The sequence below is a fragment of the Periplaneta americana genome, chromosome 9 (assembly GCF_040183065.1).
Source record: "Periplaneta americana isolate PAMFEO1 chromosome 9, P.americana_PAMFEO1_priV1, whole genome shotgun sequence".
NCBI classification, from domain to species: domain Eukaryota; kingdom Metazoa; phylum Arthropoda; class Insecta; order Blattodea; family Blattidae; genus Periplaneta; species Periplaneta americana.
Window position 1 is genome coordinate 173,192,133 of NC_091125.1, and position 25,478 is coordinate 173,217,610.

Consider the following 25,478-nt stretch of genomic DNA (forward strand, 5'->3'; position numbering starts at 1 on the left):
CGCCAACGGCACGTGGTGTTCCCAAGCGGTCACCCATCCAAGTACTGACCACGCCCAATGTTGCTTGACTTCGGTGATCGGACGAGAACCGGTATTTTCAACATGGTATGGCCGTTGCCGATGAAACTGCGTAATCTGTAGGCACTTGAGGACGATGGGATTGGGGTGCACTCGATAAAACCTGCACTCGCTCACACACACACGTAAACTGCCTGCTTAGACTCTGTACCTAAATTACCAAGCTCGTTGGATGTCATTGGGATAGATGATAAATCTATCTATCAACGGCAGTTTGGTTACGTTTCAACGTCACACACTGCTGGATTGACACGGGATTAATAAAACAGCTAGTCGGCATTCTAAGTTAAGCCACAGGTGGATTGTTGTTCAACAGCGGAGCCTCCTTTCAACCACATGGTTGTGGAACTGTAGTCGGATTTTCGACATCATTTTCATGCCATACTACGGAACTTCACACAAACTTCAATTCACTTCTTGCACCGGCGGCTACTACGAATGGACTGAAGCTCGCTACTGACTAGGGGGGGGGGGGACATTTGTCTCTTGATGGATTACGTGACAGATATATAAAGTATCAGTCGTATGTTATGAACCCGAGTTTCAATAAAGATAGATTACCCGTATGTCCACAGATTCTCAGTAGTGGCCTGCGGAAGGATTATGACCGCGGTCGACAAGTTACCTTCTAAGTTGTTTTCCCTCAACAATTAATGCTGCCAAGTGAGTAGGAATGACACCGCGCTCTCATATAAGTCGTACGAAACTATTAAGGAAACGAATTTGCCTCGTGGATCCAAGTCTCCCATGGACTGCCTATAATGTATTATCTATCCTAGAAGTGTTATCGGGGTGATTATTTAAATTTTCACTCGGTGGGAAACGCTGTTGTTCTTCATTCATCTACTCTGTTATGAATAACTTGTGGCCCTTAAAAGGGCCGGTTGCTGATTCCCTAGCAAGCACTCCCGCTTACTTGGAACTAGTGTATTTTGTGACGGCCTTGGTCCCTTCACTGACGGCGTGCTTGGCCAGCTCACCGGGTAGCAGGAGACGGACGGCTGTCTGGATCTCCCGACTGGTGATGGTCGACCGCTTGTTGTAATGCGCGAGCCGCGAAGCTTCCGCGGCGATGCGCTCGAAGATGTCGTTAACGAAGCTGTTCATGATGCTCATAGCCTTTGAACTGATTCCCGTGTCTGGGTGAACTTGTTTCAGAACCTTGTAGATGTAAATGGCGTAGCTCTCCTTCCTCTTGCGCTTCTTCTTCTTATCGCCCTTCGAAATATTCTTCTGGGCCTTGCCGGCCTTCTTGGCAGCCTTTCCGGAAGCTTTGGGGGGCATGGTGCTCGTCTGATGATGAGCCCGGAGGGAGAAAAATATTTAAGTCGCAGGGACAATGCCGTACTGCCTTCCCAGTGCGAGCCAATAGAAACAGCGCAAACGTTTGTGACTTTACGATTGGTCCGCTGTCGATTATTGACGTTGGCGTAAAAGTGAAGGTTACCGTCGGGCCCTGCATCATTTTGGGCGAGGCGTCGTTCTTGTAGTTAAACAGCTGCAAGTAGGAGTAGCATCATGTCGGGTCGTGGAAAGGGAGGCAAGGTGAAGGGAAAGTCAAAGTCTCGATCCAGCCGTGCTGGGTTGCAGTTCCCGGTAGGCCGTATCCACCGTCTTTTGCGTAAGGGCAATTACGCAGAGCGAGTTGGTGCCGGTGCGCCAGTCTACCTGGCCGCGGTGATGGAGTACCTGGCGGCCGAAGTTCTCGAGTTGGCTGGCAACGCAGCTCGTGACAACAAGAAGACTAGGATCATTCCTCGTCACTTACAGCTCGCCATTCGCAACGACGAGGAGCTGAACAAACTCCTGTCCGGCGTCACCATCGCCCAGGGTGGTGTGTTGCCCAACATCCAGGCGGTTCTCCTCCCGAAGAAAACCGAGAAGAAGGCTTAAGCCCCTTCTCCGTAAAACGGCCCTTTTAAGGGCCCCACTAACCTCACAAAAGTCAGAAATAGCCAGTATTGTTAATCCTCTCTCACGGCTTCGTAATGTAATTTCATTACGCGTGTCAACTTTCTCTCTCTCTCTATACCGGTGGGCTGATTTAATATCATCATTCTGTAATTTTGTGCTCTGAACGATGTCGTTGTCCCAGGTTCGCACTGAAGTACTTGAAACCGTTGTACATTTACTAGGCTATTGTGTGATAACACATTATACTGATGCATATAGAAAGGTTTCATTATTATTATATAATTTAACACAATACGAGTTAAATTAGATGATGATGCCAAGGTACATAGTTGGCTTCGAAATTTATGTAATATATTTCTATCATATTAGAGTAATGGAGATTATCGTGAAAATAATCACAAGTCCCCTTCTTTGGTGCCCATCGTGGTTTTAGACATATACGTTTGAATATACTAGTTTACTTTACTACATACTACGAATGAAACTAATTTTGAATAAGAAATCGATAACTGGTGAACAACTTACGGCGTTATAATAGAGTTCCTAATGCGTTTGTTTGTTGGTGCACATATTGGCCGCACGCGCAGGAACCCCAATACTGAGATGATGACATGACCTTCTCGTAGGAATCGAAGGCTTTGACAATTTGCGTTCGAATTTCCCCTCTCTCTGTCGTTTCGTTCGAACCGAAATGACGCAAGCTATACGTGGAAGTTGTCTGACAGGACGAAGTCCTGTGTTCTGACATGCGATGTGTACCTCTTCTCCCCAGTGTTTACCACACTGGATTCCTATGACCTAAAAGTTGGCATTGCAAAAACGTGGTGATGTGATGTTCAGTATGTGTCAATCCCCTCGGTTCCTTGTTACGGTCTGGTGAGCATTGCCTACCTGCGTTGTCATATTACCCACCAATTCTTCGGACAGTGATTATTGACTTACAGAAGTTTACAGTAACAGGTAACATAATCCGAGGAGCAAGGCTTCACAGAGGAATCCGGTCTTTCCACTTGATATACCAAGCGTTGGGGTCAGACCCATTTGAAAAACGGAGAGGCATTTCTTACAACGTCTTTTGCTGATACTGAAGTGCCCCTACGAAATAAGTTCTGTTTTCCGCACTGGCCTGTTGAGCTAGTGGTCACACAGTAAAGGTGAATTAAATTAATCTCGACAACTACTGCCCTTTTTAGACGGATTTTATGGCCCTGAAAAGGGCCGTTTTGCCGACGGATTCGGCAGCAGACGTGTGTAGGCAGTCTAACCGCCGAACCCGTAGAGAGTCCTCCCCTGCCTCTTCAAGGCGTATACCACGTCCATGGCCGTGACTGTCTTCCGCTTCGCGTGCTCGGTGTATGTTACAGCGTCACGGATTACGTTCTCCAGAAAGACCTTGAGAACACCTCTCGTCTCCTCGTAGATGAGGCCGGAGATACGCTTTACGCCTCCACGTCGGGCGAGACGACGAATGGCCGGCTTCGTGATGCCCTGAATATTATCTCGGAGAACCTTCCTGTGGCGCTTCGCTCCACCTTTGCCAAGACCCTTGCCTCCCTTGCCGCGTCCAGTCATGTTGCTCGTGTGACGAAGGTTAAAAGTGATCTCGACGGCGGGTCATTTTTTGGTTTATATACTAAAACCCGCGGACCAATCACATTACGGAAGGGGCGTGGCTTCTCAACGGGCGAAGACATAAATACCCCTCTTGGGGGCAGCGGGCGCGACTGTATTGCGTCAACTTGGGTTGCGAGGACGAAGGAGTAAGCGATGGCACGTACGAAGCAAACTGCGCGTAAGTCCACGGGAGGCAAGGCTCCACGAAAGCAGCTGGCAACGAAGGCCGCTAGGAAGAGCGCACCGGCTACTGGAGGCGTGAAGAAACCCCATCGATACCGACCTGGTACAGTTGCTCTTCGCGAGATCCGTCGTTACCAGAAGAGCACCGAGCTCCTCATCCGCAAGCTGCCTTTCCAGCGCTTGGTGCGTGAAATCGCTCAGGATTTCAAAACCGACCTCCGTTTCCAGAGCTCAGCCGTAATGGCCTTGCAGGAGGCAAGCGAGGCATACCTCGTCGGTCTCTTCGAGGATACCAACCTTTGCGCCATCCACGCCAAGCGCGTGACCATTATGCCCAAGGATATTCAGCTGGCTAGGCGCATCCGCGGCGAGAGGGCTTGAATTAACAAAGGTACTCCTGCCCGCAAAAAGGCCCTTTTCAGGGCCACTAGTTATTTCTCGGAAGAGCCGGTTGTACCGTACTCCAGGTCTCGTTCCTACTACCCTCAGTTCAAGGTCACCTCAATAATATAAATGGTTTCTCCCTTTCCATTCCTCACCGTATCAGCATTTTCCCACAGCCTGTTTGACAAATATCGCAATGTATCCTATAGGTTAATAAACAATTTTTTAATAGAACGATGGATAACAAAGTTTCTTAGGAAAATTAAAAAAAAATTTCACAGTTCTATAATATTGCACATTATATATATTTACCAAATTAAGGGTTAACGCCGCCGGGACGAGTGATCCTCCGTCCGACCGATCACAAGCGCCAAGGCTCAAAGTGGTCCAGAAAGCAAATCTAGCTGGACTAAAAATGTGACATATTTCCATGAAACTTCGCACTATAGTCACTACTGTATAAGAGGAGAAACTACCCCTTTATAGACGATGCGTTTTGACAAAAATTAGTGACTTGTCTCATATATAATATATTGTTTTAATGAAACTTTACACAGTACTTACATGTAGCTCGTTTATACTATATTGGATACAAAATGTGATTATGATTGTATAAGAGTAGCTACTTGTCTCCTATCTAACATTTTTTACTTTCACGAAACTATAACTGTGACTCATTATTTTCGATAGTACAGACGTGGTCTGCTTAGGAAAGGACAAGCGGAAGACTGTGACCTTTGTGACCTCGGGTGGGTATTACGATAACATTTATAACCGTCACCCTGATAAGCATCCGAGCAGCTTATTTCACAAAAGGAGTTTGAATACAAACAATTCCTTCAATCTACTACGATTATTACAATAACTGATTTCATTAATCTCCTCTCTTCTTTAGCAAAATATAAATTACCTTCAATTGGTCGATTCAGCAAACTTGTTCATAAAACTTATCGCTATTGCGTCACGTTTCGCAATTTTTCTAAAGTAAAAACAAAAACACGAACAAACGCCTACTCCTTTAACCTCATCGCTCTCTTATCTCTAGAATCCCGGGGGGTAGAGAACCTGAATTCTCTGTGGTGTGAAACAAAGCAACCCGCAGGAGCAATGACACGTTCAATTGTCCTAATAATAGAAAAAAAATTACACGTCATTTAGTGTATTCAGAACATTTTTACAGGACCGTGTAGGATATTCACTCTCCTGTCGAATAGTTTCGGCGGCTGGTAGGCGATACGCATTAATTAAAATAATACTTGCGTACCTTGTTCAGGACAGTGACTGTGCTACTTTCTTTCTTTCTTTCTTTCTTTCTTTCTTTCTTTCTTTCTTTCTTTCTTTCTTTCCTTTATTTGTAGCTTATTGATGACACCAGATGCCATAACGGAAATGCCGTGATGGTATGTTTGTTTAATATTCAAAATCAAGTGACAGACGCTATTTGACTTTGCGGTGGAGGGGATAGGGACCTGATCTCGGATGTTCCGAGAGATGCCGGCGCACAGTTGTCCAGAACGCAAAACTATGTAAGAAAATCAACTTCATCATAACCGAAGTTTAAGTAATATCTAGGCTTAAACAAAAGCTAGGCATTGTGCACAACAACATACAAAACATCAATATCAGTAAGAGGTGGGACAAAACATGAGTTTTTTTTTTTTTTTTTTTTTTTTTTAAGTCACGCTCTTCAGTTGATTTTTGTTCGTGGGGTCAGTGGCTGTTTTATATTGTTAAACCTTCCCTTATGGAGGTCATAGGACAAGATGTGTACTTTCATTTAATACGCGAAAAGCAATCTATAATACGTCAGCATTCATTTAATTGGCACGTTTACTGAGATTTGTGCAACTAGTTTTTTTTTTTTTTTTTTTTTTTTACGACATATTTAACAGGCTGTGCATTACAAGTAAACCTGAGTTAACTTTCAATTCTTCTACCCACACATTAATCAAATATTAAACTCTATACGGCTTAAAATTTAGCTGCTACATCCTGCAAACTTAGATGTTATATTCATCTCTTGGTGGCGCTTTACGAATTCGACAGCAGCCACTTTTCAGAGTCTGGATGAAGGAGCTTAATTTCTCCAAGAAAAATTCAACACTTCTTGAACATATAATGAACAACTAAATTATGGAGTATATCCATGAATCTAGCATTTTGTTACCAACTGCGAAAAATATGGCAGGCTAGTCATCTTTTAGGAGCATAATTTCTATTAAAACATTAAAAATTATCAGAAACACTAATTTTTCCCTAATTCCCTAATTACACGAGCATAATTCGTTTTTGCATAGATGCGTATAAAATTTCATGGAAATATGTTACATAGGGGAGAAATTATTAACTCTGTATAAATGTAGCCTCTAAACACAAGAAGTAGATTCCCATATAAAAACCATTATCTGAATTTATGCTACCTGTAACTATACTGTGTGAAATATAATGTAAATATTTCAGTTAAGATAGAAATTATTAATTTAGTCTATAAAGCACTTCCGATACAACTCTTCACACAATAATAATAATAATAATAATAATAATAATAATAATAATAATAATTATAGTAATAGTAATAATAATAATAAGAAGAAGAAGAAGAAGAAGAAGAAGAAGAATACACACTCGCCCGAATACAGAAATGTGAAGGGTCAGCAGGACAGAGTATTTGAGAATCATATCATATCATATCATAATATATATTCCTTACATTCATGTTAACAACCCTTAAATGTGCAAAACTTCATATCTCACACTAGTTTATTAAAAAAGGTCGGACTGTAAAGAAAACAACTATCGCAATTTTCATATTTTAAGATTCCCTGCAGTTTATACAATTTCATTTATACCACTTAGGATGTATTCATTAAGGATATGCTAATTTTTAATGAAACACACACACACACACACACACACACACATCTATTATACTAAACATAAACCCACAAGAGAAAACAATACTTGTATTAACTGTAAACATTTTTCTTCCTTTCTTTATTTTTAGCAGAATCCTCCATTTCACCCTTTATCTCACTAGATGCGCTTCCCGCAGACATTCTTCATTATATGTTTCACACACCACTTCGTAACACTTGCAGCGGTTGACTTTTGTTTTCTTGTCTTTTTCTCTAGGGTATATTGTACATAGTGCTCGGTATCGGTGCTCGTTCACGTGATATTTTACCTTTGTTTTTCTTGCTAACTCCTGCCAATTTTTCTGATATTTCCCGTAGTTGATTGGTCAAGTACTGCGGATTGATTCCCGGTTATAACAAACACACCTACACTACATTCCAATGATTTCTGACTCGTTACTGCACATTTTAGAAACACTGTACGGAAGCACACGCAGTCTCTCGTAAATCAACAGGTTACAACAGAGACTTACACTTGCAAACGCGTGGGGATTTCAGAAAATTTCTTACTATTTCAGTACCTTTAACTGTACAACAGATTTTGTTTTCTCGAAAAAGAAAGGTCAACGTTACTATTGACAAAAGACAGAAACGTACGATTACAATACCTTTATTTTAAACAATCTTAGAGGTGGTCTGGGAATTCCTAAACTCACCACGCGACTACTTAACCCTAGACAGGTAATCATCACTGTACTCATGTTAAAGGTAAGCATTCGTAATTTTTACTACTCACATTTTAATTAACTGAAATCAACTCAATATCACACATTTAACAACTTTTACACTTTTCGTAGCCATTAGTGTTCATTTAATTTTAAGTTTGTCATAAAGTCTTTACGTTCATGTTATTGTCCTATTTACAATTAGTGCAAACAACAGCGCGATGTTCTCTGCAGAACCCCTTTTTGCAAAGTCCACAAAATGTTGTCATCATTCTCCTCTTCTTTGCAGGACATTTATAGCAAACAGTACGTTCACCATCTGGCTGCATTACCTGGCATTGTTGTTGCACAGCAATGTTCAGATGTTCTTCAATTGTTGCCCGCAGAGATCGGTGTAAAGTAGGACGTGCAAAGCGGTGCTGCATCCACGGTTTTGTCAGCTCTTCACACAATTGGAAAATGAATTGTTTTCTTGATATTGTTTTCTGAGTTCTTCTAACTATAAATTATCCATGAATTTATACTTGCAATATTTAGCATGTTGTAAAATATTGCTAGTGGCCAGCGCCTCGTCTTTCTATTGCAGGAAAGATTGTGGCACATTTGACATAGTGTATCTACACCACCTTTAGTCCCATTGTAAATAATAATAATAATAATAATAATAATAATAATAAAGGCTTTACATATAACGTGTTGCTTACTGTTGTCATTGCAGTCCACGTCGGTGGGGGTGGGGGGGTTTCTTTCTCCTCCTCCTTCCTCTAAAAAGAGCAGTTACCAGGGTCTAAGGAAGTGAATGCCCTTTTCTTTCTGGGCTCATCCCTACATTTGTCTTAGCTCCTTAGGGAAAACCACGGAAAACCCTCAGGCTTGCGAATAGACTGAATGAATGAGAGGAGAAACTTTAAAGGTACGTGAAAACACGTCCATGCAAGGGAGTTGGGACTGTGAAAAATTGAATATGTGAAATCCAAGACTGTATTTGCCAGGCGAGCAAAGATGAAGAAGAAGAAAGGCTTACGTATGACGTGTGGCTTACTGTTGTCATTGCAGTCCGCGTCGGCCAGCGGTGGGAGGGGGGGGGGGTCAATATACCTGCACATATCAGTTCAAATTATAAAAACCTCTTAATGCTACTGCGGTACTATTCCATTGCCGAACACAATATGAAGAAATTAGCAGATCCCTGAACTGAACTCTTATTACTCTGAAATTACCGCGCAGTACAATTATAGCTATGACGCATTGCAAGCGTTAGTCACCATATCGATTTGCTAAGCAAATTTAATCCCTTTAGAGCATGTCCCCCCCCCCTCCTCCTCCATATCAGCCAACAACATACTGGATGAAGAAGACTCCTGCAAAAGGGACGAATTAAGATTTAATTTTATTTTAATGATAGACTAACATTGCAAAGTTCCAAAATAATTTTTTGCATTCCTTCATTACACTAGTCGTACAAAATTGCGGTCGTATCTCGTACTATCTATACTAATAATAAATCTGTAGCCGAAATTTTTCTGGTAAGTTTCGATTTTCCAAAAGTAATTGGTCCTAACATATATAATTAACCACCCTGAAACCGAAAATCGCATTTTTGAAATTTTTGTTTGTATGTCTGTCTGTATGTTTGTTACCTTTTCACGCGATAATGGCTGAACCGATTTATATGAAAACTGGAATATAAATTAAGTTTGTTGTAACTTAGATTTTAGGCTATATGGCATTCGAAATACATTATTTAAAAGGGGAGTTATAAGGGGGCCTGAATTAAATAAATCGAAATATCTCGCTTATTATTGATATTTGAGAAAAAATGTTACATAACAGATGTTCCTTTAAAAATGATTTCCGTTAAGTTTTATTTTTTTACAACATTTTGATAGGACTGATATTTAATGAGATAAATGAGTTTTAAAATTAAAATAACGCTATCTAAGACGGTGCAATGAATTAAGAACAAATGACTTCGTCTATAAGGGGCCTTGGACAACAACAATCGAAACAGGGGCCTTGGACATCAACAAACAATCGAAAGCTATTAAACATAGCCTACAGGGAATGTTTCTGTGTTTGTATGAAGTAATATCACAAGCTCGTAAATTAACTGATTTGTATAATTAGTTATTATTTCACCATTGGAAACTGTAGTTTCTCTAGATGGACATAATGCTATAATGTTATTACAGTAACGTCTGAGTAAATCGAGGACAGGTAAGATTAAAATAGCTTCTTATGCACAGAAAATTTGATAGGCTATTTTGTACATTCGTTTTCTGTATTTCTTAAAATAATATTTATGTACACGCATTTTAATCTCAGAGAATTAACGAACAACGAGAGTGTATTGATTTAGTATGCAGTAATAGTACTTTAGCTTGGCAATCCATTATTTTAATAATTCATATTTTAACTATGCTCAATTGAATCGTGTTAAAATACATAAAATATATATGCAATAAATGCAGTGCTAAAAAAAAATTGGGTAATATGCGAAGCAGATTATCTTGCGCTGTTGTAAAAGTTGTTCCCTGGATCAGACGTCCTATTTTAATTATGTAATTACTTTATATTTATTTCTAACAGGTGGAGCGGAGCGAACGGGTACGGCTAGCTAACAATAAGTGAGAACTTACAATACAACAACAACAACAACAACAGCTGATAATCTGAAAGGGAACATAGTAATTTGGGGTGAATTAAAATGCAGCTTCCATTCGTTTAAAATTTCTTTAAATTTTAACTAAATATTAATGTAGATATTACCTCTAAAGGTAAATGGGGGCATGTTTCACAACGCTAACAAATTACAAATTAACAATATACAATTAACAACGGAAATATTACATATGCTTGTTAACTGTGTTTCACAATGCAATCTTATTCACTTGTATGTTTTAACGAACTTTACAAAATCGGCGAAACAAACTTACAAATACGCATAATTGGTTGAACAAAATCGCCAACGACAGTTTACAAAAATCACTAAGGATCAGAGGTAAAGTAGCTGTAATTTTAGAACTATCGATGGACATGTTTATATTTTTTTATATATATTTTATTTAGATTTTGCTACATCGGCGACAACGGAGTTTCGCGGCATGCAATTGGTCGAGCATACCAATGCATTAATTAGCCTACGACTTAACTGACGAAAGTTAGCGCGAAATTCATTCAAATAATTGATAAATAATGGATTTGACCCACGTAGTTATATGCAGTTGATAGAGCAGCTAACATGTCCATCCATTAAAATCAACTTCGCTCTCTGCTGGTCCATCAGTATATTTTATTGTTTCATCCATAACCTCGCCAACATTAGGGAACCCAGCAGGAGGAGCATAAAAATCCTTTGCCCGAGTAAGCACATTCGGTGATCAATAACCCGCCTCGAGTTTTTTCAATCTTGTAACAACATCAACTACCATGTGTGAACTTTTGCACACTGTAATCTTATAAATTCCGTTCTTATCTGCTAACGCAGGGAACTGAGAGCTACTATGCAACCAATGCAGTTCTCGCTTTGAGGTTAGGGCACCACTTTTCCCTTTCAGATGTTGCATGTGATGTCCCATATCTTGTAGGAGAGATTACAGCGAAATGGGATTCGGAACGACTTCAGAATACTGCGTAAGTAATGCCGACATTGCATTATTAAGTGATTGGTTTTCGGTGCAAAGTTTTTCTTCTTTAAGTGCGAGTATTTATTAAATACGTTCCTCGTATATAAGAACTAACGCGGTATTCTGAAGTATAGCGCGGGATTCATTCGAAACCTTTCATTAATATTCGTACAATGATACGAACGTGGCCGGAAAATTCTACGTTAGGCCTAAATGCAAAATCTTCGTCTGAGTCGCTAGAACTACTCAATAACATCACAACTGCTTCAGTGTAATTCTTAATGGTACCCTGTTACTATAAAATTGATTTTATACATATGTGTTTATTTTTTTCATTCACAATTAGAAGCTATTTCAACAGGGCTACTGTAGAAAATGTGCTAACTTCACTAGTAAAGTTTAGTTTACACGTTTGTAAAATTACTCCTTCGTTGTGAAACAAACATATCACTTGTAAAGAGCGCAAAATTTCATTCGTAAAGATTTGATTTCCTTTGTACAGTCCACCTTTACAAACAAAGATTGTGAAACAGAAGTTTACAAACAGAGTTCACAATTTCCAAAGATTGTAAACTTTGTGAAACACCCCACTGGTGAATCAGCACGCCGAGCTCGATCGAAATACAACCAGTTACTATTATTTCCCTATCGTTTTTTGACATTTGATTCCGCGTCCTACCCCTTTCATTCGTTACTAACCAACAACGCCAATAGCAGAAGGTAACGCAAAAACAGTCACCGGTTCCCCGATGCATGGCTTTCTCTCTCAATGTCAACTGAGAGTTAAAAATATTCATTATAATATGCACTTTCCACTCACTCCTCAGAATGTCTTCTTTATTTTTATTTATTTATTTATTTATTTATTTTTAAAGATATGTGAGCTACGTACTGTATGTCTGATGTTTTGCCATCGTACATTCAAATATTTATATTCACTGTACAGTACAGCGAACTGTTTATACTTACTGTACATGCTATAACTACTTCTCCCAACTCCGCTATTGCTATATTTCCTAAACTAAACGCTGATATTGAAATAACGCCTGGTCTGATAATGCAGTCTGTTTAAATTTCTACCGACCAAGTTCTGCCCTTCATCATGGGAAAACAACGAGCTTCTTTAAAGGATACAACTACTAGGACAGAGATATTTTCATTATGGAATTTGTACTACCCACTGAAATGTAGTAACTAATGGGATTTTAATTAGCCATATATGTACAGTATATTACATTCTTTACCTAAAATGTCTCTAACTTCTAGGGAGAGCGCGAGGTACGTTCACAATCCCCTGAATACATATTCCCTTCTTCGAGAAAACGCAGAGAAGTGAACCGTCTCATATGAATATGCTACCAGTCATAAGTTTCAATACGGAGCTGCAAGTACTTAAGAATTATCAATTACTCTACAATTATGCAGCGGCGTCATCATCCAAGCTATAGCTGGAATAGGGAAGGGAACATAATATCCCATAAGTCTTATTAGAACACGCTGGAAATAGTGACGTAAAAAAAAAAATCGCCAACGGCACGTGGTGTTCCCAAGCGGTCACCCATCCAAGTACTGACCACGCCCAATGTTGCTTGACTTCGGTGATCGGACGAGAACCGGTATTTTCAACATGGTATGGCCGTTGCCGATGAAACTGCGTAATCTGTAGGCACTTGAGGACGATGGGATTGGGGTGCACTCGATAAAACCTGCACTCGCTCACACACACACGTAAACTGCCTGCTTAGACTCTGTACCTAAATTACCAAGCTCGTTGGATGTCATTGGGATAGATGATAAATCTATCTATCAACGGCAGTTTGGTTACGTTTCAACGTCACACACTGCTGGATTGACACGGGATTAATAAAACAGCTAGTCGGCATTCTAAGTTAAGCCACAGGTGGATTGTTGTTCAACAGCGGAGCCTCCTTTCAACCACATGGTTGTGGAACTGTAGTCGGATTTTCGACATCATTTTCATGCCATACTACGGAACTTCACACAAACTTCAATTCACTTCTTGCACCGGCGGCTACTACGAATGGACTGAAGCTCGCTACTGACTAGGGGGGGGGGGGACATTTGTCTCTTGATGGATTACGTGACAGATATATAAAGTATCAGTCGTATGTTATGAACCCGAGTTTCAATAAAGATAGATTACCCGTATGTCCACAGATTCTCAGTAGTGGCCTGCGGAAGGATTATGACCGCGGTCGACAAGTTACCTTCTAAGTTGTTTTCCCTCAACAATTAATGCTGCCAAGTGAGTAGGAATGACACCGCGCTCTCATATAAGTCGTACGAAACTATTAAGGAAACGAATTTGCCTCGTGGATCCAAGTCTCCCATGGACTGCCTATAATGTATTATCTATCCTAGAAGTGTTATCGGGGTGATTATTTAAATTTTCACTCGGTGGGAAACGCTGTTGTTCTTCATTCATCTACTCTGTTATGAATAACTTGTGGCCCTTAAAAGGGCCGGTTGCTGATTCCCTAGCAAGCACTCCCGCTTACTTGGAACTAGTGTATTTTGTGACGGCCTTGGTCCCTTCACTGACGGCGTGCTTGGCCAGCTCACCGGGTAGCAGGAGACGGACGGCTGTCTGGATCTCCCGACTGGTGATGGTCGACCGCTTGTTGTAATGCGCGAGCCGCGAAGCTTCCGCGGCGATGCGCTCGAAGATGTCGTTAACGAAGCTGTTCATGATGCTCATAGCCTTTGAACTGATTCCCGTGTCTGGGTGAACTTGTTTCAGAACCTTGTAGATGTAAATGGCGTAGCTCTCCTTCCTCTTGCGCTTCTTCTTCTTATCGCCCTTCGAAATATTCTTCTGGGCCTTGCCGGCCTTCTTGGCAGCCTTTCCGGAAGCTTTGGGGGGCATGGTGCTCGTCTGATGATGAGCCCGGAGGGAGAAAAATATTTAAGTCGCAGGGACAATGCCGTACTGCCTTCCCAGTGCGAGCCAATAGAAACAGCGCAAACGTTTGTGACTTTACGATTGGTCCGCTGTCGATTATTGACGTTGGCGTAAAAGTGAAGGTTACCGTCGGGCCCTGCATCGATCATCAGATCAGATCATCAATCATCAGATCAGATCAGATCAGGATCAAGAGGGAGCTGAATCTAGCAAGACACTCACTGGTAAAAGTCGCCAGCTTACAACCAACGAAGATGAACAGCGGGAGCCGGCCGCCGCCTTGTGTCGACAAGTCTCGGCCGGACGGAGGCCAGCCACCGGGGAAGCGGAAGACGGTGAAACCGACGGCCGCCGCAAAACCTGTCTCTCCGGAAGCAACATCACCACCACAACCATCATCATTTGGTAAGTCCAGCGCTTCACCAACCAAGACGATCGACGACTTACATACACTAAAGACCATGGCACCGATCACTGCTAATAGAGCAGTAGTGATCACAAACGCTGACCCCGACCTACTGGACGCAGTGACTCCACGGAAACCCACAACGACCTTGACTTTAAACAAAACCACGAGAGCCTACGTTTTTTCCTCCCGAGAAAACTTACGGCAGATGACTTTAATGCATCCACGACAATTCGGGAAGCACGCCCGATACCAAACTCCACCAACCGCCACTCTCCTCGGACCTTGGGAACTACCAGGCCACCCATCCCATCCCTCCTCCACCCCACCCCCCTCTCTATTGGACAGTGAATCTTCTTCTTCTTCTGAGGAAGAGGCAGAGGTTACTTCCATTCCACAAGAGGGGCCCTCAGAAGGGCCGGCTCCAAAACCTAGAGCAGAGAGGTCTCCTGTCCCTAAACCCACAGCAGAGAAGTCTCCCAACGGACCACCTCCCAGCTCTGAGGCGTCGTCTCACGAATCCTCAGAAGGGAAGCGGTCCAACAGGCGCAAACCAATCCCCACAAAAGTATCCGGTTCGACTCCGGCAAGCCCCACTTCTCCCACTCCTCCTAACACCGCACAAGTACCCAAGACAAGGACAGTACTGAAAATTCTGAACCACACAAAAAACGGCAACAACCCACTACACATAGAGCGACTAATGAAACAGTACCGACTCGACATTCAAACTCCACGACAGTTCTGGGCACACACTACCAAGACAACTACACTCACATTCGCCACGATTGACGACGCGGAGAAGTTCGCTAGGGCAATTCCCCTGTACAACTTCGGTCCGTCCGCAGAAATCAACATTACGCCTAGTGAATCAAGACAGAAACAGACCCGAAATAAAGAGATCAGTGTCGTCATGAAAAATGTCGACACGCTGATCTCTGAGGACGAACTAATGCAGATCCTGGCTGTAACACATCCAGGCATCACACGCATTAAGAGAATTATCTCCGCACAGACAGACAAACCCACCAACTTAGTTAGAATTTTCACAAATGACATCACCACAGCAGACAAATTACTAGAAGGAATTAAACTTGCAGGACGGTACTACAGAGTAGAGCCATCACACGAGACAATCTTCCACCGACCGTGCCTTAACTGTGCACAATACGGCCATACAAGGACAAACTGCGACAAGCCCAAGACTTGTTTTAAGTGCGGCAAAAATCCCGACCTGTGCAACCACAACCGCCTATCCCAGATTAGGTATTGCGCCACGTGCAACAGCGACACCCATTATACGGGCCAAGCTCGCTGTCCAAAATATCCAAGGACTAATCTCATAACCTCCACCGATCCCACGCACGTCCCCATAGACACCCACAAACCAATACCGAAACCTATACCCAAACCATCACAGTCCGTTTTCTACCCAACACTTCCCAAACCCGAATTGTCTTATGCGGATGCAGCTAAGACAACGACAACCAAGACAAACACTACAGACGATCCACAGACAGAAAAAACAACTACGGAACAGCTGGTCGAGGGGGTTCTACGTTCTGCTATGCAGAAAATAGAATCCTACATTGACCGGCAACTAAACAGACTACAGGACGAAATAGTGACATTCACTATTTCTTTACTCACTACTGACACAAACCCTACGAAACGACACACGACACTTGCCACAGCCAACCAGGCAGCCAGACGGCTTCTACGGAAACGAGTAGCCCACCACTTTGTTGGTAATAGGTTACGAGTTTCCCTAGCGCCACTACAAAAACGTGACTAGGACAGAACTGACCAGAGCACTGGACTCTCCACCTCTCATTAACATCTGCGAGGCATGGTGCTCACTTCACTTCATTCATTTCATTCACAATTTAACTGATAGCGTATACATGTTCATAAAATCATTCACAGGGGAAATACACTACTGTTAGATGAGAGGGCAAACGGCTTATAGCTGGGTACCTCGATCTAAAGTTAGCGAATTGCTTGTCGAGGAACCAATGGAGGCATGGGATGCTTACCCTGCCTGCCATTTTAAACATCATTCATTCTTTCTTCGTCCCCATTCATTCGTTTCGTTCGTTTTCGGGCCCTGCATCATTTTGGGCGAGGCGTCGTTCTTGTAGTTAAACAGCTGCAAGTAGGAGTAGCATCATGTCGGGTCGTGGAAAGGGAGGCAAGGTGAAGGGAAAGTCAAAGTCTCGATCCAGCCGTGCTGGGTTGCAGTTCCCGGTAGGCCGTATCCACCGTCTTTTGCGTAAGGGCAATTACGCAGAGCGAGTTGGTGCCGGTGCGCCAGTCTACCTGGCCGCGGTGATGGAGTACCTGGCGGCCGAAGTTCTCGAGTTGGCTGGCAACGCAGCTCGTGACAACAAGAAGACTAGGATCATTCCTCGTCACTTACAGCTCGCCATTCGCAACGACGAGGAGCTGAACAAACTCCTGTCCGGCGTCACCATCGCCCAGGGTGGTGTGTTGCCCAACATCCAGGCGGTTCTCCTCCCGAAGAAAACCGAGAAGAAGGCTTAAGCCCCTTCTCCGTAAAACGGCCCTTTTAAGGGCCCCACTAACCTCACAAAAGTCAGAAATAGCCAGTATTGTTAATCCTCTCTCACGGCTTCGTAATGTAATTTCATTACGCGTGTCAACTTTCTCTCTCTCTCTATACCGGTGGGCTGATTTAATATCATCATTCTGTAATTTTGTGCTCTGAACGATGTCGTTGTCCCAGGTTCGCACTGAAGTACTTGAAACCGTTGTACATTTACTAGGCTATTGTGTGATAACACATTATACTGATGCATATAGAAAGGTTTCATTATTATTATATAATTTAACACAATACGAGTTAAATTAGATGATGATGCCAAGGTACATAGTTGGCTTCGAAATTTATGTAATATATTTCTATCATATTAGAGTAATGGAGATTATCGTGAAAATAATCACAAGTCCCCTTCTTTGGTGCCCATCGTGGTTTTAGACATATACGTTTGAATATACTAGTTTACTTTACTACATACTACGAATGAAACTAATTTTGAATAAGAAATCGATAACTGGTGAACAACTTACGGCGTTATAATAGAGTTCCTAATGCGTTTGTTTGTTGGTGCACATATTGGCCGCACGCGCAGGAACCCCAATACTGAGATGATGACATGACCTTCTCGTAGGAATCGAAGGCTTTGACAATTTGCGTTCGAATTTCCCCTCTCTCTGTCGTTTCGTTCGAACCGAAATGACGCAAGCTATACGTGGAAGTTGTCTGACAGGACGAAGTCCTGTGTTCTGACATGCGATGTGTACCTCTTCTCCCCAGTGTTTACCACACTGGATTCCTATGACCTAAAAGTTGGCATTGCAAAAACGTGGTGATGTGATGTTCAGTATGTGTCAATCCCCTCGGTTCCTTGTTACGGTCTGGTGAGCATTGCCTACCTGCGTTGTCATATTACCCACCAATTCTTCGGACAGTGATTATTGACTTACAGAAGTTTACAGTAACAGGTAACATAATCCGAGGAGCAAGGCTTCACAGAGGAATCCGGTCTTTCCACTTGATATACCAAGCGTTGGGGTCAGACCCATTTGAAAAACGGAGAGGCATTTCTTACAACGTCTTTTGCTGATACTGAAGTGCCCCTACGAAATAAGTTCTGTTTTCCGCACTGGCCTGTTGAGCTAGTGGTCACACAGTAAAGGTGAATTAAATTAATCTCGACAACTACTGCCCTTTTTAGACGGATTTTATGGCCCTGAAAAGGGCCGTTTTGCCGACGGATTCGGCAGCAGACGTGTGTAGGCAGTCTAACCGCCGAACCCGTAGAGAGTCCTCCCCTGCCTCTTCAAGGCGTATACCACGTCCATGGCCGTGACTGTCTTCCGCTTCGCGTGCTCGGTGTATGTTACAGCGTCACGGATTACGTTCTCCAGAAAGACCTTGAGAACACCTCTCGTCTCCTCGTAGATGAGGCCGGAGATACGCTTTACGCCTCCACGTCGGGCGAGACGACGAATGGCCGGCTTCGTGATGCCCTGAATATTATCTCGGAGAACCTTCCTGTGGCGCTTCGCTCCACCTTTGCCAAGACCCTTGCCTCCCTTGCCGCGTCCAGTCATGTTGCTCGTGTGACGAAGGTTAAAAGTGATCTCGACGGCTAACTAACTAACTAAGTTGGTATTAGCCCCTACAGGGGCTGCCCGCTTTAGGGACTTAAGTGCCCTCTTCGGGTTGCGATGTTATATATTCGTGGATATTGTCACAACGAGCCGCACAGCTGGTGGGTTCGGGAGGCTTGGTTTGGAGGAGTGTGTTGTTGTTGTTGTTCTTCTTCTTCTCCTTCTTCAGTGGAGGACTCCGTCGGGTCCGACGTCCAGCGCTGCCATCACCTCCGCTGTCGGGTGGGCGTGTCAGTTTGTGTGTTCGTGAGTCTAAGTTGTGTCATCGTCTTGTCGACTAACTTGTTATATCCGCTTTGTTAGGGCCTAATGGGATTTGGTTGTCGGGGTTGGTGTCTGTGTTGGACGTATTGTTGGTATAGGTTTGAAATTGTGATTGTCGGGTTTACTGGTGGTGGTGGTACGAAGAAATGTTGGGAGTAAGGTCTGTGGATGGCGTTATGGACATATTGGATATTTTTGCGGCGTATGTATTCTGTTAGTGGGGTGATTTTTGTCAATCTGTAAGTAGCTGCGTTGGACGTGTTGCGGGGGAGGAGATAGGCTCTGCGGATTAGTCTCCTTTCCGTGGCGCCTAAGCCGCTGAGGCTAGAGGCAGGTAATCGGGTGTAAAGTTGTGAGGCGTATAGGATGGCCGGTCTGATAAAGGATTTATATATGATGATGTTGGTTTTCGGGAGGCAGCTGGCTCGTTCGCGTGGGCGCCCGGTCAGGTTGTGTAGTAGTTTCGTCGCAAGAATAATTCGTTGTCTAAGTTTAGGGATTTGTTTAGTTAGCGTCAGTTTTTTGGTTATAGTCACGCCTAAATACGTCAGTTCGTTTCGATAGTCAAGTCGTGTATTCCTAATTCGTATGCGGTTTCTGTTACGTTGCGTGATTGATGGGTAGCGTCGTGGCTTCAGTAGCATGACTTGTGTTTTGTCTGTGTTAATTGTTAGTCTCCATTGATCGAGCCATGCTACTAGTCGGGCTAGTGATTGGTTCAGTTGTATAGCGAGTGTCCGTATTCCTTGTCCTGTTGCTGTGAGTATAGTATCGTCTGCGAATTGTCCTAGTTTAAAAGTCTGTCGTTGCGGTTGTGGGATGTCAGCTACATAGATGTTGTATAGTACCGGAGATAATACCGTGCCTTGGGCGACGCCCCCACGTATTGTGATGGGCGTAGAGAGTGAATCGTTGATTTTCACTTGCGCCGTGCGGTCGCGGATAAAGTCCGATAGCCATCTAATCATCATGTGCGGCATTCCTGTGTTGTGGAGTTTGTAACGGAGCCCGTCAAGCCAGACGGAGTCAAAGGCCCGTTGCATGTCTAATGCCACCATTATCGATGTCATTCCGCGCGTCCAGCCGAGTTCGATTGGTGTGATAATCTTAAGTATTTGGTCGACAATGTCCACTCCTGGTCTGAACCCGGCTTGGGTGTCTGGTATTATGTCATTCTCTGTTAGGTAGTTTAGTAGTCGTCGGTTGATCATACGTTCCATAATCTTACAGATTGTAACTGTAAGACTAATGGGGCGATAATTGCCCGGGTCTGTCAGATCCTTACCGGGTTTCGGAAACAGCAAAATATGTGCATGCTTCCACCTCGGCGGCAATGCCCCGAGGCGCAAGCTAGCATTATAGATCGCTGTTAGAAACTCAATGGCTTGGTCGGGATATTGTCTTATCAGGACGTTCGGTATGCAGTCGGGTCCAGGTGATTTGTTATTTGTCTTTAGTATTGTCTGTCGTGTTTCTTCTATCGTGAAGTCTGTTGTGAGCGGGTTCTCTGCCCCGTTCACAGCTGGTGCGTGGAGGGGGAAATATAGGTCAGGTCTCGCTTGGACTGTGTCAGTGATGCGTTGGTAGTGGGCGTGGTCGAATTCCGGTCTGTCTTGGTGGTTATGTATCTCTTGTAGTCTGTCATGGAATGCTTCTAGTTTGTCTGTCGTGTTGAAAACGTAGTTGAAAACGTAGTTGTTGTTAAGTTTGATTGGATATTGGGGGGTAGTGTTGCCTCTGAGTCTCTTAAGTAATTTCCAAAATTTGGCAGGATCGTGGCGTAGGTTATTGTCTAGGCTGGTGACTAGTCTTAGTCGTTTGTTAGCTTCAAAGTCCGTTATAGCGTTCCTGACATCGTTTTGTAGGCCTCTGTATAGGCGACGGTCATCGTCTGTTCGTGTACGCATATAGAGTCTATGTGCGCGTCGTTTGGTTCTGATTAGTCTTATTATGTCTGGCGGTAGTTCACGTTTGTTTGTAGCGGTCTTTTGTCTGTGTGGTACCGCCCGTAGTCGTGCTTCATTCGTCACCTGTAGTAGCAGCTCGTCTACCCTAATTAGGGATTCCATATTATTGATATCCGTGGGCTGCGGTAAGTTGTCAGTAATGTAGTTTCTGTATAGTTCCCAGTCTGCGTGTTGGTACTTGTATACTGTTCTAGTTCGGGGTTGTGTTGTGGGTGTCCAGTGTCGTGTGGCTATATTGACGTAAATGGGGCAATGGTCTGAATTTGCTAATGGAGCTATTGTAGTGATGTCATTAATTCTATGTGAGATGTGAGTGGTTACAAGTACTTTGTCAGGTTTAGTAGTGTTGTAGTGCTGTCTCTGGTCTGGTAGTCTTGTGGGGCCTGTGAGAATGTGATGGTGGTTGGAATTTCTGATGAAGTTGAGTATGTATGAGCCTGCGCGATTGTTACGATCGTCACCAAGATCTTTATGGTGCGCGTTTACGTCACCAATGATGATTGACTTATGATATGTGTCTATGTGGGTGAAAAAGTCGCGTGGGAAGTTTGCGTCGGGCGGAAGATAGATTGAGGTGATGTATAGGGGAAAATTAGTGATATGGATTTTAATGGTGACGTGTTCAATATGGTTGAATTGCGGGGGGTGATTGATGTGAGATGCTGGGAGCGTGTCTCGGCACATCAGTGCCACGCCCCCTCCACGTCTGTTCCGATCTCGTCGAAAGATCGTGTAGCCTCTTTGCGTGAATTTGTCTTGTTGCCCTAGGTGCGTTTCGTTGAGTGCTATTACGTCGGGCGTTAATTCGTTTAGTAGTTGCGTCAGTTCGGCCCTGTTGGAATACAGGTGACGAATGTTCATATGTAGTATCGTCATGTCATGTCTAATGATGTGTCCCATGTTAATGTAGTATATTTGTCCGCGTGTTTGTTTGGTCTACTGTCTGTCTGTCTTGCGTGTTTCGTGTCATGAATGGTGCGAGGTCGATTTGGATCTGATTGTTTAAGAAGTGGTGTAGCACTCTCTTATTCAGAATCCTTTTCGCTGCCTGATTGGCTGCTGTTAGTCGTCTGCGTCTTTTTAGTGGCTGTGCGTCCGTGGTTAGTAGGGAGATGGCAAAAGTTGCAAGTCTGTCTTCTATCTGGTTCAGTCGTTGTTCGAGGTATAACTCCATTTTTTTCAAAGCTGATCGAATTGCCATTTCGACCAGATTCTCAATTGTGGAGGGGGAGGTTGCGTTGGGATGCGTTGTGTCTGCGGGTTCGTTGCTGCTCGTGCTCGGTGTTATGTCGGGTAGTCGTGTCTCTGCGGGTCCTTGGTTCGTGTTCTGTCTCTGCTCCGTCTTTTGTGTCACTTGTGCGTAGGATATTGTCGTGGGAGGGGGGAGGGGGGGAAACAGGGTGGTGTCTGATGGCTTAGGTATGGTCGTTGGTTTCGGTGCTGGTGGTCGGACTGGGACATGTGTAGGTACTTGTTTCGTGGTGGTGGTGTTGCGTGGGTACTTAGGGCATCGTGCTTGTCCTGTGTAATGGTCTGCAGTATTGCATGTTGCGCAGTATTTAACCTGCAGAGCCGGGTGGTGTTTGCACACGTCGGGGTTCTTGCCGCATTTAAAGCAAATCTTTGCTTTAGTGCAGGCGTCTCTGGTATGTCCGTATTGGGCACAGTTTAGGCATGGGCGGTGAAACACTGATTCTCGTGAAGGTTCGACCTTGTAGACACGTCCCCAGATGTTCACTCCCATGAGTAATGCGTCTGCCGTCTGTGTGTCAGTCACCGTGATTCGTACTAGTTGTGTCGGGGTATCGCTTCCTGCCGCTGTGATGCGGTCCAGTCGCTTAATTCCCTGATACTTCTCGCCGAGTATCTGTCCAAGTTCGTCCAAAGGAATTTGTGTGCCGACATTTTTCATGACGACACTAAGTTCCTTGTTTTGTCTGATTGGTCGTTGTGTCGTCATTGGTGAATGGATGTGGAGTTCAGCTGACGGGCCGAAAGTCGTGGCTGGTATCGTTTGCACGAAACGTTCAGCGTCATGTAGCGTTGTGAAAGTCAACGTTGTTGTCAAGCTGGAATAAGCCCAGTATTGTCGTGGCTGGTCGATATCTAAGTTGTTCGTCTGTATAAGCCGTCTTATGAGTAGTGGGTTGTTGTTGTCAGTCGTGTGGCGGGTAATTTTGACTTGTACAGTCGGTCGGTCGGATTGGCTGGTGGTTGGAAGTGAGGGACCAATGGCTGGGGAGGATGATGGCAGGGGAGTAGGGGCGGCTTTGGGTGTCGGGGGTGGGGCCAGGGTTGTAGCCGGGATTGAACCGGGTGCTACTGGTTTGACCTTGCGGCGGACTTTTCGATATTTGGTCTCTTTCCACGGGGCGCTGTCACGTTCTGTGTCTAGAGTCGTGTCGCCTGTTGTATTTGTCAGTTCGCCCTCGCTGAGTGAGCTGTCCGATCCAAGGTCAGATGGCCCTTCTGTGGGCCGCGTGGCCCTACTCGAAGAAGGTGTTGGTTCGGGAACTGGTGGTGGTGGGTCGTCGGGCAGTTGCCAAGGTGGTCTTTCTGTCGAGTTAGGTGGTGTCTCGTAGACTGCGTCCCGGCCGAAGGTCGTTGGAGGTAGTTTGGAAGTAAACTTTTGCAGCTGGCCGCGGTCTGCGAAAGTGAAGGCGTAGGTGGTCGGTGATAGGATGGTTGAGGTACCAGAATGGTCGTCAGTGATTGGGAAGGATTGGAGGATATCTGGATTGCCGAACTTCACAATGAGAGATCGGTTGGACTGATTCACGGTCCACTGGGTGAGAGATTGGTAGCTGGTCGGTAAGGGACGGTCGGTCGGTAGTGGCGTCCTTGAAGTTCGTTGGGGTGGTCTGGTCGTCTCCGCAGCTGGTACTGTCGGGCGGGCGCGTTTCTTCTTCTTCCTCGCCGTCTCTGCTGGTCGAGTGGTGATCAAGGTCGGCCCTGATTGGCCACTGGTCGATGCTGGGGGGGGTTCTCCACCGCTTGCGCTGCTCATCGCAGTTGACTCCTCGCGGAAACCTAGAAAAAAAGTAGAAGGCACGGGATAGCAGACACGAATTGAAAAATTCACGTCTTCTCTGCTCAGAAGCTAAACCCGAACTCCTGATGTCCTCTCTCGACGGCGGGTCATTTTTTTTTTTTTGGTTTATATACTAAAACCCGCGGACCAATCACATTACGGAAGGGGCGTGGCTTCTCAACGGGCGAAGACATAAATACCCCTCTTGGGGGCAGCGGGCGCGACTGTATTGCGTCAACTTGGGTTGCGAGGACGAAGGAGTAAGCGATGGCACGTACGAAGCAAACTGCGCGTAAGTCCACGGGAGGCAAGGCTCCACGAAAGCAGCTGGCAACGAAGGCCGCTAGGAAGAGCGCACCGGCTACTGGAGGCGTGAAGAAACCCCATCGATACCGACCTGGTACAGTTGCTCTTCGCGAGATCCGTCGTTACCAGAAGAGCACCGAGCTCCTCATCCGCAAGCTGCCTTTCCAGCGCTTGGTGCGTGAAATCGCTCAGGATTTCAAAACCGACCTCCGTTTCCAGAGCTCAGCCGTAATGGCCTTGCAGGAGGCAAGCGAGGCATACCTCGTCGGTCTCTTCGAGGATACCAACCTTTGCGCCATCCACGCCAAGCGCGTGACCATTATGCCCAAGGATATTCAGCTGGCTAGGCGCATCCGCGGCGAGAGGGCTTGAATTAACAAAGGTACTCCTGCCCGCAAAAAGGCCCTTTTCAGGGCCACTAGTTATTTCTCGGAAGAGCCGGTTGTACCGTACTCCAGGTCTCGTTCCTACTACCCTCAGTTCAAGGTCACCTCAATAATATAAATGGTTTCTCCCTTTCCATTCCTCACCGTATCAGCATTTTCCCACAGCCTGTTTGACAAATATCGCAATGTATCCTATAGGTTAATAAACAATTTTTTAATAGAACGATGGATAACAAAGTTTCTTAGGAAAATTAAAAAAAAATTTCACAGTTCTATAATATTGCACATTATATATATTTACCAAATTAAGGGTTAACGCCGCCGGGACGAGTGATCCTCCGTCCGACCGATCACAAGCGCCAAGGCTCAAAGTGGTCCAGAAAGCAAATCTAGCTGGACTAAAAATGTGACATATTTCCATGAAACTTCGCACTATAGTCACTACTGTATAAGAGGAGAAACTACCCCTTTATAGACGATGCGTTTTGACAAAAATTAGTGACTTGTCTCATATATAATATATTGTTTTAATGAAACTTTACACAGTACTTACATGTAGCTCGTTTATACTATATTGGATACAAAATGTGATTATGATTGTATAAGAGTAGCTACTTGT

General features: G+C 44.2%; 2 non-coding genes across 2 annotated transcripts; both read right to left on the bottom strand.

Moving 5' to 3' along the window:
- Nucleotides 1-119, bottom strand: LOC138706889 (5S ribosomal RNA). The gene has a single exon (XR_011334135.1). It is a non-coding gene; the product is annotated as a 5S ribosomal RNA (ribosomal RNA).
- Nucleotides 120-12,904: 12,785 nt separating this feature from the next.
- LOC138706891 (5S ribosomal RNA) lies at nt 12,905-13,023 on the bottom strand. Its single transcript, XR_011334137.1, has one exon. It is a non-coding gene; the product is annotated as a 5S ribosomal RNA (ribosomal RNA).
- Between the last annotated feature and the right edge of the window lie 12,455 nt (nt 13,024-25,478).